The sequence below is a fragment of the Protopterus annectens genome, chromosome 2.part0, assembly GCF_019279795.1.
Source record: "Protopterus annectens isolate FY-2018-M chromosome 2.part0, PAN1.0, whole genome shotgun sequence".
NCBI classification, from domain to species: domain Eukaryota; kingdom Metazoa; phylum Chordata; order Ceratodontiformes; family Protopteridae; genus Protopterus; species Protopterus annectens.
The window spans coordinates 325213450-325225949 of NC_056728.1; positions in this window are offsets into that span (position 1 = coordinate 325213450).

The following is a 12500-nucleotide window of genomic DNA, read 5'->3' on the forward strand; positions in this document are numbered from 1 at the left end:
GATCTCTTATTACCTCTTCTGTATTAAGGGGGCTGCCACCTATGTGGTAATTCATGGGTGTTTTGTTTTTCCCAAATGGGATGACTATGCATTTTTTGGCATTTAGCTTGAGACCATGACTTTGACACCAGGTGTCCGTCTCAGTAAGGCCCTTTTGGAGAATGTCCGTGTCAGCCAGAGAGTCAATTATGGCTCCCAGTTTGCAGTCATCAGTGAACTTGGTTAGCCATAGTCCTCCTGTGTTTGCCTGTACTTCTGAGAAGTATATGCCGAACAGTAGGGGTCCCAGGACCGAGCCTTGTGGGACACCACTTGTGACTAGTTTAGAGTCGGACTTGGAGCCTGCTATTCTTATCATGTGAGTTCTGTCTGGAGCCTGCTATTCTTATCATGTGAGTTCTGTCTGTAAGCCAGTTGGCAACGCATCTCGTGACGTAGGGGTTTATGTTCAGACTGGTGAGTTTTTCTATAATTCCAGAGTGGGTAATGGTGTCAAAAGCTTTGGCGAGGTCAAGGTAGGCTGTGTGAACTACCTTCCCCCTCATCTATGGCCGTGGTGACTGCCTCGAAGAAGTCAACCAGGTTTAGTAGGCATGATCTGCCCTTAACAAAGCCAAACTGGATCGGGTCAAGTGTTTGGAGGTTCCCAATGTTTTTGTTATTGAGTTCCATGATGATGCGCTCCATAGCCTTGCAGACCAGGCTAGTCAGGCTTATGGGGTGATAGTTACCAGGGTCAGTTGTGGCCCCTCCTTTGTGGAGTGGAATAACCATTGCTGTGCGCCATTCTATGGGCACGTAGCCTGTGGAGAGGCTGAAGTTGAACAGTGTGTTTAGGTGGGGGGTTAGTTCATTCTGTAGTTCGTGCAAGATGCAGCCTGGGACACCATCTGGCCCCATTGATGCTGTGCTTTTGGCTTTTGAAAGGGCTGTTTTCATCTGTGCGTCTGTGATTTCTGGAACACTACACTTTTCCGGTATTGTTGTGGGCCCTTTTGGGGTTGAGAGGGGGGTGAAGTTTGCACTGACTCTATCTGCCAGGATGTTGGCAATATCAGTGGGTTCAGTGTATTTTGTGCTATTTTGCACTAGCTCAGAGCATATCTGCGAGTTGCCACTTAGATTCTTGACATAGCTAAAGAAGGCTTTGTGGTTATCTTTCGAATCCTTGGCTATTTTTCTTTTATGATATTTTATGAGGGACCTTAGTTTCTTACTGATACTGATCAGGGATGTCTTTACTTCTTGGGATTTGCTTTTTTTCTGAACTAGTTTCCTCCTTCTATTGTATAGCCTGTTTATGGCAGGGGTCCACCAGACTAGTTTCCTTCTCTTAGGGGAGTGAGTCTTGGTTTTGCTAGGGATGGCATGATCCATGCATCCTTGTAGGTGCTCATAGAGTGCATTTGTAAAGGTTCCTGCATCTTGAACACTGTTATCCTTTAGCGTGAGGGCTGTGAAACTTACCACCTCTGTCTTAAGTAAGGTGAAGTTTGCTATAGAAAAGTTTTTCACTGCGGTTTTCTTGGTTGGAGGTGGTGGTGTGGTGTGGACATCCAGAGTGATTAGTTTATGGTCTGAACTAACCAGTAACGGGTTGACCTCTGGTGTGGAACATCTGTCACCCATGTTGGTGATGATTAGGTCCAATATGTTTTCACCTCTGGTAGGGGAGTTTACCAGCTGATCCAGGGCATTTGAGTTGATAAATTCCAGGAAGTGCTGGACCTGGAAGTTTGTACTTGAGTAGTTTTCCCAGTTAACAGTAGGGTAATTGAAATCGCCCAATATCAGGGTGTTCGGTAGGACCTTCATGTTTTCCAGTGTCTCCTGAAAGGCAGAGTGATGGTCCTGGGTCATGGAGGGTGATCTGTAGCAGGCCACAATTTGCATTGCAAATTTGCCTGATGTTAGTTGCACATGGATGATCTCAGAGGTATCATGCTGCACCACTAACCTGGGGGTGTAGGTATCCTTGATGAATATGGATACACCCCCTCCTTTTGAGTTTTGGTCCATGTTCTGAGGCCGAAATGTGTGGTATGAGTTGTAGCCCATAGTGCTGTGGTGCTTTGTGGAGCCTTGAACCAGGTTTCAGTTACTGCACAGATGTCGACGTTCTCCATATTGAGGAGTGCTTCGAGCGCATGCATTTTGAGATTTAAACTCCTGGCATTGAGTAGCATAACCCTCATTTTTTTTTTATTTGTGCTGTTTACAGAGGTGGGTTTGACTTTTGAGCCTTGCCTAAAAAAGGCACTATGGGGTCAGCAAGAGCCTTGGCCAGTATTCGAAAGCCTAGGGGTGACAGGTGCAAGCCATCTCTTATGAAGCAACGAGGCTTGTCAAGCATGTCGTCCCAGAATGAAAGACACTGAATCCCCTTTGAATGACACTAGAAGCTTAGCCAATTGTTGAAATTGATACTTTTTTCTATATACTGTGGTATCATTCTTGGTGAGGGCAGGATGCTACTCAGGGTCAGGGTCATATCTGCCTGGGCTACATGATCAGAGAGCTCTTCCATGTCTCTTTTCATGTAGTCCAGGGTGGTATGTCTCAGGTCATTCACACCAACATGAACAATGACAGAGTCATATTTGTACTTGTTCTGGAGTGACCTGAGTGCTTGTTTTATGTGGTAGATTCTGGCCCCCGACAGGCAGCTAACAGTAACCTTCTCCTTGTCCAGCCTAGTGAGTGGGACATCAGTGTGCCTGACTATAGAGTCGCCTATTACTAGTGTGTTTTATATATATATATATATATATATATATATATATATATATATATGTGTATATATATATATATATATATATATATATATATATATATGTATATATATATATATATATATATATATATATATATATATATATACATACATACAAGCAGGTATCCTTCACATACTACATAGACATTCATCAGTGAATATACAAAGGAGGTGATGTTTTATTTAGCATCATTCTTGAATACTTTTTTTGTCCTTATCTTGCTTATGTCAATAGCATATCTTTTTGAGAATATCTTTTCTTAGGACATACATAAATAGATTTGAGTACATGTGTACACATTTGTAGTTCATATTCAATGGTTTACATAGATGCACATGTTCTGACAAGTATTAGGACTGACACACAAATGCCCTTGTAATATGTGCCTGTGTACATGCAGTTATTCCATTTTCCTGAGCTGTAACATGCAATGAATGTACAATGGTATCAAGCAAGTCATCGCCCCACGTAGGTCGGCCACAGGCAAGGTCTTGAAGGACAGAACCAAACAGATGGAACACTGTGTGGAACACTACTCACAGCTGTCTGCCACACAGACCATTGTTATGGAGAGAGCCCTGAATGCCATCGAGCCTCTACCAAGTATAACTGAACTCGATGCTCAGCCCACCTTGGAGGAACTCATTGATGCATTAAAAGCATTTTCTTTAGGAAAATCTCTCAGGAAAGATGGTATACCCTCAGAAATCCCTTGCATGAAGGCATGGAGGGGACCATCATGTATGATGGATCCACAACCGAATCTTTTGAGATTCTCAGTGGAGTAAAGCAGGGATGTGCACTAGCTCCAACATTGTTTGGCATCTTGTTTTCAGTTCTGTTGAAATTTGCTTTTGGAACTACTACAGAGGGTTTTTTTTCTTTCACCCAAAATGGAAAGCAACCACTTTAAATTAGTGAGACTTAGATTGAGGACCAAGGTGCTTAGGAAGCATCTAAAGGAGTTCCTGTTCACTGATGACACAGCTTTTGTGGCCCACACTCAGCAAGAACTTCAGTTACTCATGACTCAATTTGGTGTCTGGAAAGAGAATGAAAGGGCAACCCAAATTGCGCTACAAGGACATGTTCAAGTGCTTTCTTCATCAGCACGAACATCTGGTATTCTGTCACCTCAGACAAGATTGTCAGGAAACAGGAAAGTGAAGGAAGTTCTCACCATGTATGAAACCAACTTGGGAAGGAGAACAGAGGATATGAAAGCCCTCAGGAGGATCCGTGACCATAATACCAGACCAACATCTGCCTACAGCTGCTCAGGACTGCCACTCCTGGATTGGATTGACAGCCACAGAAGATGCTGCTTGAATCAGTGCGATAGAGGTGCAAATCATAGGATTGAAAGATGCCAGCACATGCAGTTATTCTATTTTTCTGAGCTGTACTGCTGTTCAAATTACTGTCCTTCGATCAGTCGTACACACGGATGGTGACATGTATATCACTAATGGTGTTTGTGGTGCCTGTTGTACTATGTTTGAATGACAGTATATATATATATATATATATATATATATATATATATATATATATATATACTGTATATATATATATATATATATATATATGTATGTTTGTGATAATCAATTTTTTTGTTTGCACCTACATATCTTGTTTTTTAACAGTTGCACATTACTGTGTTGTTCTCATTTGTACACAGACATGTTATAGCCATCAGCAATCCAGCATATCTTGCTGTTTAACAGTTGCACATTACTGTGTGGTTTTCATTTGTACACAGACATGTTTATAGCCATCAGGAATCCAGTTTACTCATATGACATACATTTGCTATTTGCTTTAATGAAGTTTTGCAGGACTTCTACACCACCCTACATTGTGAATACATGCAAGTGCAATGTTTCTTCTTAGAAAAGGTTTTCCTTCTTTATAGAGTGCCTACTTTCTTTTGCAGAGATTTATTAAGTGATGTCGGCCTGTGTTGTCCATCTCCCTTCCCTTTTTAGCTTTGGCTTATATGTTGCACATATACATGACATATGTTAGGTGTATGTTTACCTTCCTCTGCATTATCATTGTTGTCATGTAGCTGCACTGTTACAATAATACCTTGTGCTAACGTGTTGGACATCATCCACATGCAAGGCATATGCACACAAGGTGCTGGTGATTGCTTGGATCCCATCCTTGTTCCTGTTATACTTCTGTGTTGAGCATTACTCAGGAACTGTTTTTCTTCCTTCTTATGCACAAGCTGACATTCCTTATCTAGCATTACTCATACATGTCTTACCATTTACATAACATTCTATGTTAATAGTGTGTGTGCAGATAAGATGACATTTTTTTCTGCTATGATCACATTATTCCATTGCTGTGTCACACATATACATTGCATACTTGACAGCACATCTGTGTTGCCTCTGACATGGCACATGATTTTGACATATGGATCGCATTTAACCTATGTTGGAGTTGTGTATTATACAGCCATATTCTTGCTTTGCTACAGTAGTACTGTTTGGCACTGTGCTTGTTTTCTTGCCTTTTACATGCAGGGTTGGTGGTTCTAGTCTACCCTCTTCTTGTCTTCTCCAGTATTTCCTTGGCTGGACTTGTTCATCAATGCTGTTGCTTGATTTATACTTGTACCGCAGTCAGACAACTTGATGATGGGATTCAATAACCACTGTGTACTGCAATCTCCATTTATTTTTCTACAACACACACCAACCATCAGTCATACACATTCAGGTATGAGTATCACACAGTTTGCAACATCTCAGCACTGAGTACTGCTTAGGTGCATATGTAGTTCTACACTGCATCATGGCTGGTATACATCAGTATATCAGCACTGAGAAGTGCATAGGTACATATGTAGTTCTGTACTGCATCATGGCTGGTATGCTTCTATATCTCAGCAGTGAGCAGTGCATAGGTACCTATGTAGTCCTGCATGCATCATGACCGGTATAAATCAACATCTCAGCACTGAGCAATGCATAGGTACATATGTAGTTTTGCACTGCATCATGGCTGGTATGCATCAACATCTCAGCACTGAGCAGTGCACAGGTGCATATGTAGTTCTGCATTGCATCATGGCTGGTATGCATCAACATCTCAGCATTGAGTAGTGCATATGTACATATGTAGTTCTGTATTGCATCATGGCTGGTATGCATCTCAACCATGTTTATCAATTTACCTTCACACATGTTGTGCAGTCTATATTTGTGCTGTCTGCATACCTTACCTCTCCTTTATGTTTATTTCCAACTTTGCCTGTCATATGTCTTGTGATATTTGTTGTATGTTTACACCTGCTGTTTTGCCCTCCTTCCTTCTATTGTTCAAAAAACAAACAAAAAAGGATCTATCTCCAACAAAAAAATATCCATGCCTCTCTGACTCTCCCTCAGACCTTCCTATATAAACAAAGGACTCATACTGTTACAGTAGCAAATGGGGATGTATATGTGACCTTGTCAGATACAAGCACCAGCATGGATTCAGATATGTATGCATTAGGAAGCTCTAAGAAAACAACTGATAAAAAATAATTTGTTTAGATCATCAGGTCAGGCATACCTTCTTAATATCAATTAAAAAAGAATCACATACTTGTTTAAAACACTGGAACAGATACTTCAAATAAGGGACACTGATGAAAATTTGGACCATTCACTTAGTGCACTAAGAGACTGTATCATAGTGTATTCCTGAAACTAACTAGATCTACAACTTTTATGTGTGATGGTATGTTATGATTTTTTAATCATTAAGGTTCTGTTGCAGAAACACAGGTTGTTAGGGTTGCTTTGCTAAAAAGCTGTTGCTATAAAATCAGAGACAACAGTAGAAATAAGATGGTGAACTTTTGGACAGTGAGGTCATAGCTGAAAAGAGTCAGAGGATCACAACACTTACCTGGTAAACAAATAGTTAAATTAATAGGTGATGTTCAAGCCCTTACAATGTCAGTTACTTTGGTGATCCTGTCAAAGAAGTTTGTAAGATTTGAATGACATGTCCTACCCGTTGTGGATCTCTGCTGCTTGGATTTTATGTCTCATTGTTGTTCATTTTTTATAAGTCACTTCATCAGTGTAACAACCACTGACATTAGTATCATTGTTTTTTGCTTGTTCATTGCTCCCCTGTTCATGAAGTGGCATCTCAAAGACCTGCATTCCTCATGTTGTCCTATTACTCCATCCTCCAGTAATGTTTTTAAGAGAATTTTCAGGAGGGTGACTTATTCAGAATTCTGAGGTGAATTATTTTAAGCATAAATGCTTTGTCCACCTTCTGTGTTAAGACTGGGTTCTGAACTCTTAGTTGTGTGAGGAGACTCGTATCAGATCCTTCTCTTAAGAATGTTCTTCTTGTTTCATTTTGCAGCATTCCCATAATTTTTCACAAATGGTCAATAGGAATACCTAATCGTATTTTAAATGGTAACTTTACATTGGATGATCTTGCAGACACTACGGCTACCAGCCTTCTCTGCATAATTCCGTGACTTCTCTTACTCATGCTACTAAGCAAATTTGAAATTCTGAATCTCTATCTTTCTCTTTTGCAACAGATGGTTTTAGACAAATTTTTCTCAAGATTATTCATCCAGCTTACAGATGGCAGTGGAAAGAAATCCCTCCTTTCCAGGGGGCAATTTCTCAACCACCAGATTAGATTTCCCTTTTTCCCCCTGTCCTTCCACATATGCTGTCTCAGGGAGTGATAGCATCAGTTCCTCCTTCCCATGTTGGGTTTTATTCAAGGGTGTTTTAGTACCAAAGAAAGAAGATGCTTGGAGACCGGTTCTGGATCATTTTTCCTAAACCTGTTTTGTGATAGTGCCCAAGTTCAAGATGCTGTCACTTCACAACCTTTTATACTTTCCTCTTCATTTAAATTTCCTGGTAACAGCTGCATTTAAAAGATGCTTATCATCACATCCCTATTCATCCAGACTTCAGGAGTTTCTTAAGGTTTTGTGTGTCTGGATTACATTATCAGTTCTATGCCTTAGTCTTTGGGCTATCCACTGCACCAGGAGTGTTCACAAACTGTAGCTCCAGATCTAATGTTGTCTGTTTCATTCCTCCTCACATATGTTAAATTGCTATGTTAAATTGTTAATCGCTATGTAATCCAATGTAACTACTGTCTGTTTATTTTAACTGTGGAGCTTTTCTCCCCGGGCCTCCACTGAAAATGGACCTATGTCCAGTCGGACACTCCCGGTCAACAAATGTAAATAAATAAATAAAAATAAAATAAATAAATATTTCATCATACCTCTTGTGTATTCTTCTTCTTCAGTCTCACCCCACATCTGTTTTTCTGTTTCCCTAGTTCCTTGTGTGTGTGTGTTACCTGTGTTCACACATTTTCCTGCATTTGTTAGCTACTGTTAGCCATGGCAAAGTGGCCATAATTGCAATTTGCCTTAATTATTTTATTAGAAATTTTGCAGATTCAGCAAATTATGATGAGCATAAATTTTATATACATATATATGGAAGCACTATATGCTCGAAATCCTGAAATATTGAATTTCAGAATCTCAAGCCCATAAAGTGGAAAAGCTAAAACATCGAACACCCAGAAGCACGAAATTCAAAATCTCGCATTTCAGAGATTTTGAATTAGCGGTTTCGGTGTTGCACTGTGTTCATCAATTAAAGTAAGTGTTTATGTTTTAAGGGTTTTGGGTATGGGCTGTAGTGTGTTTTTTGTTACTGTGGTGTGTGTGTGTGCGAGGGGGATGTAGCTTGCGTGGTGGTGTTTCATGTGTTTGTGTATGTTGTGCGACCTTGGAGTTAGAATATATATATATGTATATAAGTAGGCAGCGCCCCCCACATGGGTGGGTGCAGGGGGGCTTGCCACCCTTATTTATGATGTATGTTTGCGGATGTGTGTTGTTTTGTTTGTTTATTTTGTGGTGTGGGTGTTGTGGTATATGTGTGGTCTGGTGTGTGCTGTGTGTTCAGTGTTTTAAATTTTGTGGTTTTGGGCTTCTCAGTTTTGGGATTTCAGTGTTGTGTGGATTCGATTTCATGGTCTCGAAAAACTGAAATTTGAGATTTCAGTCTTTCAAGATTATGAAATGAATACACACACACACACATATATATATATATATATATATATATATATATATATATATATATATGGGTACCTATCAAACCATCGACAACTTAAAATAACGAAACTGACTCCACCGACAACTGAATTAACCGACAGCGCAAAAACGGACGTTTACAAGGTAAGGTGTAAATTGCTACTCAAGCCTACCATGGTGTGCATGACACTGCCACCCTTCCTAAACCATGGTAGGCTTGAGTAGCGAATTTACACCCCTTACCTTGTAAACGTCTGTTTTTTGCTGTCGGTTAATTCAGTTGTCGGTGGAGTCAGTTTCGTTATTTTAAGTTGTCGATGGTTTGATAGGTACCCATATATATATATATATATATATATATATATATATATATATACATTATGATATATCCATAATTCTTTGTGGATATTTGTCACTTTCTACACAGATTGCTGCACATCACTATTCCTTTAATAATTTTCTATAAGTTTCATTGAGCTTGTATAATTTCAGTTGATATGCAGTGGTAATGCAGATATATATCTTAGTTTATGAACAGCTTTACTTGAGGTACAGATTTGACATGTCTACTTTAGATTATGCAGACATTGCTGAATAAATCTATTTTGAACGAGTTATTCTCTGTGCACTCATAGTTAAGTATTGTTTGGTTAGCAGCAACTTTTGCGCAGAACTCTGCAAACTGTGCCAGATTCCACAAACTTTATGAAATCTAACCCAACCATTACGCACACGCACATACACACACACACACACACACACACACACACACACACACACACACACACACACACACACACATAGTATATCAATTAGGTAAATGCCTAAAATACATGGATAAGTAACTTGTCTTGTTATAACGTAACAACAGTAAATATGCACAGATATACATAATTAAAAAAGGAAGAATAATACAATTTGAGTTGAGTTAGTCAGCTGCTTTGAAGAGCGTGGTAGGTGACATATCATACAGAACTGGAGAAAGTAAGAAAATGTTTTTACAAATGAACTTAAATTTAACTAAGAAGTCTAGAGATGTTAGTGCCAACATTAGTTTGTTCCAAATTTGTGTTGTTGAACATGTATCAGGGATACTTGGTAGAAATTCAAACATGTACGATAATTGCATATCATAAAAACAAACTAGTAACAGTATTGTCTTTGATACAAGTTAGATGCAGATGTCTCATTCATATCTATAATGTATGTTGCGTTACATCAGTTAGATAAATGCCTAAAATACATAGATAAGTAGCTTTTCTTGTTTTGATGTTATGATACATTATGCACAGATAGACAGAATTAAAAAGAAAGTAAAAAGCACTTTGAATTGCGTTTGGCAAAAGTTATATGTAGGGGGGTAGGTAACAAAACATACAGGACAAAGAGATAATGCAAAAACATGCACCAAAACCCAGCGGTAGTGCGAAATTAGGGCTAAAAGTTTTGCTGTACTCAAAAGTTGTAGTGAGCAATAACCAGCTCAAAGCAGTAATCCAAAACACACGATTTATTAGAAATGAACCAGACGTGCACACAGTAGGCTTCACGTTTCGTCAAAAACTGTTATACAGGACAAAGAGAACGTAAAAATGCTGTACAAACAAATTCAAATTTAACTTAAAATTCTAAAGAGTTTTGTGCAAATATTATCGTGTTCCCTTTTTACTGAAAAAGTGTCAGTGGGCCTTATCATCTAATTTAAAGTACTACTTATATATACCTTGAGCATACTTCAGTCAGTTGATCTAAAGTCTCTAGTAGGTTTATACTAAGTAGGCTGGGCAAAAAGTTTTATACTGTACTATAGCAATAACCCATGCCTGGGTGTGGGTAATGTTGGATTTACCCACGGTTGGTGTGGTTTGGTCATGAGGGCGAAGCCCGAGTGACCAAACAAAGCCAACCATGGGTAAATCCAGCATTACCAACACCCAGGCGTGGAGTTATTATTATAATGACATTATTTAAGAAAAAAAATAATTAATTTTCTTAAATAATGGCATTGTATAACGCCTCCTTGCTGCCGTTCCGCAGCTGTCTGGTATTCTGCGGCAGTTCTGATGTACTGCACATGCGTATGCCTACGCAGTACATCAGAGCTGTGGGCAAAAGCAACAGAGAAAGCAAGATATCCGTTGCATTTTTACAATCTGTCTCGCTATGTTAAACGAGTTGAACATAGCAAGACAGTGTGAAGCAATGGAGATCTTGCGTTCTCCGTTGCTGTAAAAAAAAAAAAAAAAAGAGTTATAGTAACGGAAAAAGTCCAGGCGACCGGACCTTTTTCCATTACTATAACTCTGATATACAACGTGCATGCTGACCAATCAGCATGCACGTTTTTTGAATATTAATGGGGGGGTCGTTGTATAATATACATTTTAGGAGTATCTGGGCTAGTTGGATTCTGGATTTAAGACTCTCATCCATTTTAGTTTTTGCATTGTTTTACTGCAATAGGTACATGACAGTAACCGCATGGCAAATGTTTCAGTTCTGTTGTATGCCACATCCATTCCACAGTTTAGCTTGCAATGCTTTTCATGTCTCTCATGACTGCATACCAAGAAGTGATTGAAACAACAATATTGCATCTTCCACTGACCATTTAACTGCTGATATAAAGAATCCATGGAGAGAGATCCGAGAGTTTGTTGATGTCCTTTATTGTTGTCTCCGCATATTCTTTGTTAATAAGGTAACTGCCATTTATGATCCAAATGTATTTTCAGTTGTTTGCTTGTTCTTCTGGACATGAGGTAGGTTTAACTTCATTTTTCTATTACATTTTTCACGAATGTCTTTGTTGCCAAAAAAGTATTTTTGCATTTTTTTCTATTTATGGTAACCTCTGAGATTGTCATATTAAGAAGAGATTGCAAGAGATTACAGACTTTCCCATGTGTGTAGTTCCCCCACAGACACACACACACACATACATACACACACACAGCTAACAGTTTTGCTTCTTTGTACTCTCAGTCATACATTCAATCATGGATACTCAGAATGTGACAAAACAGTTCATGACAGAACATAGAATGTCAGATGTAAACATTTAAATCCTTTCCTTTATGCAAAACTAGTAATGCATACCCCCTACCTATCTGACACCTCCTACCCCACCAAAAAAGGCACTTATTGCAGTTCTCTGTACCACATCTTCCATTGCCTATAGCTCTACACTTTTTTTTTTTGGTCATTGTTAAAGTGGCAAAACTTAGTAAAGTATCTATGGTTACTGGCAGTCATTGTTGTACCATAGCTTGCCAGCCTCAGGCTGACATTATGTTCTGTAGTTAGTCCTAAACACTGAAGTATAATCTATGTGATGCAGTATTTTAATCATGTAATAAAGGAAAACCAGTAGACTGCAGTTTATGACCAAATCTATCTACACAACAACAATTGTGCTATAACTAGTATTACTTAAAGTATAAATTCAGCATGCAGTTAAGTATTAAAGCGTAATTTGCACAGACTTATGTCAACTGGCACTTGATCTAGGTCAAGGGTATGTCAGTATCTCACAAAAATCTGTATTCATTCTTCAGTGTGTTCTATTTTATTAGCATGCCTAGAAACATGCTAGTTAAAAACTTGAT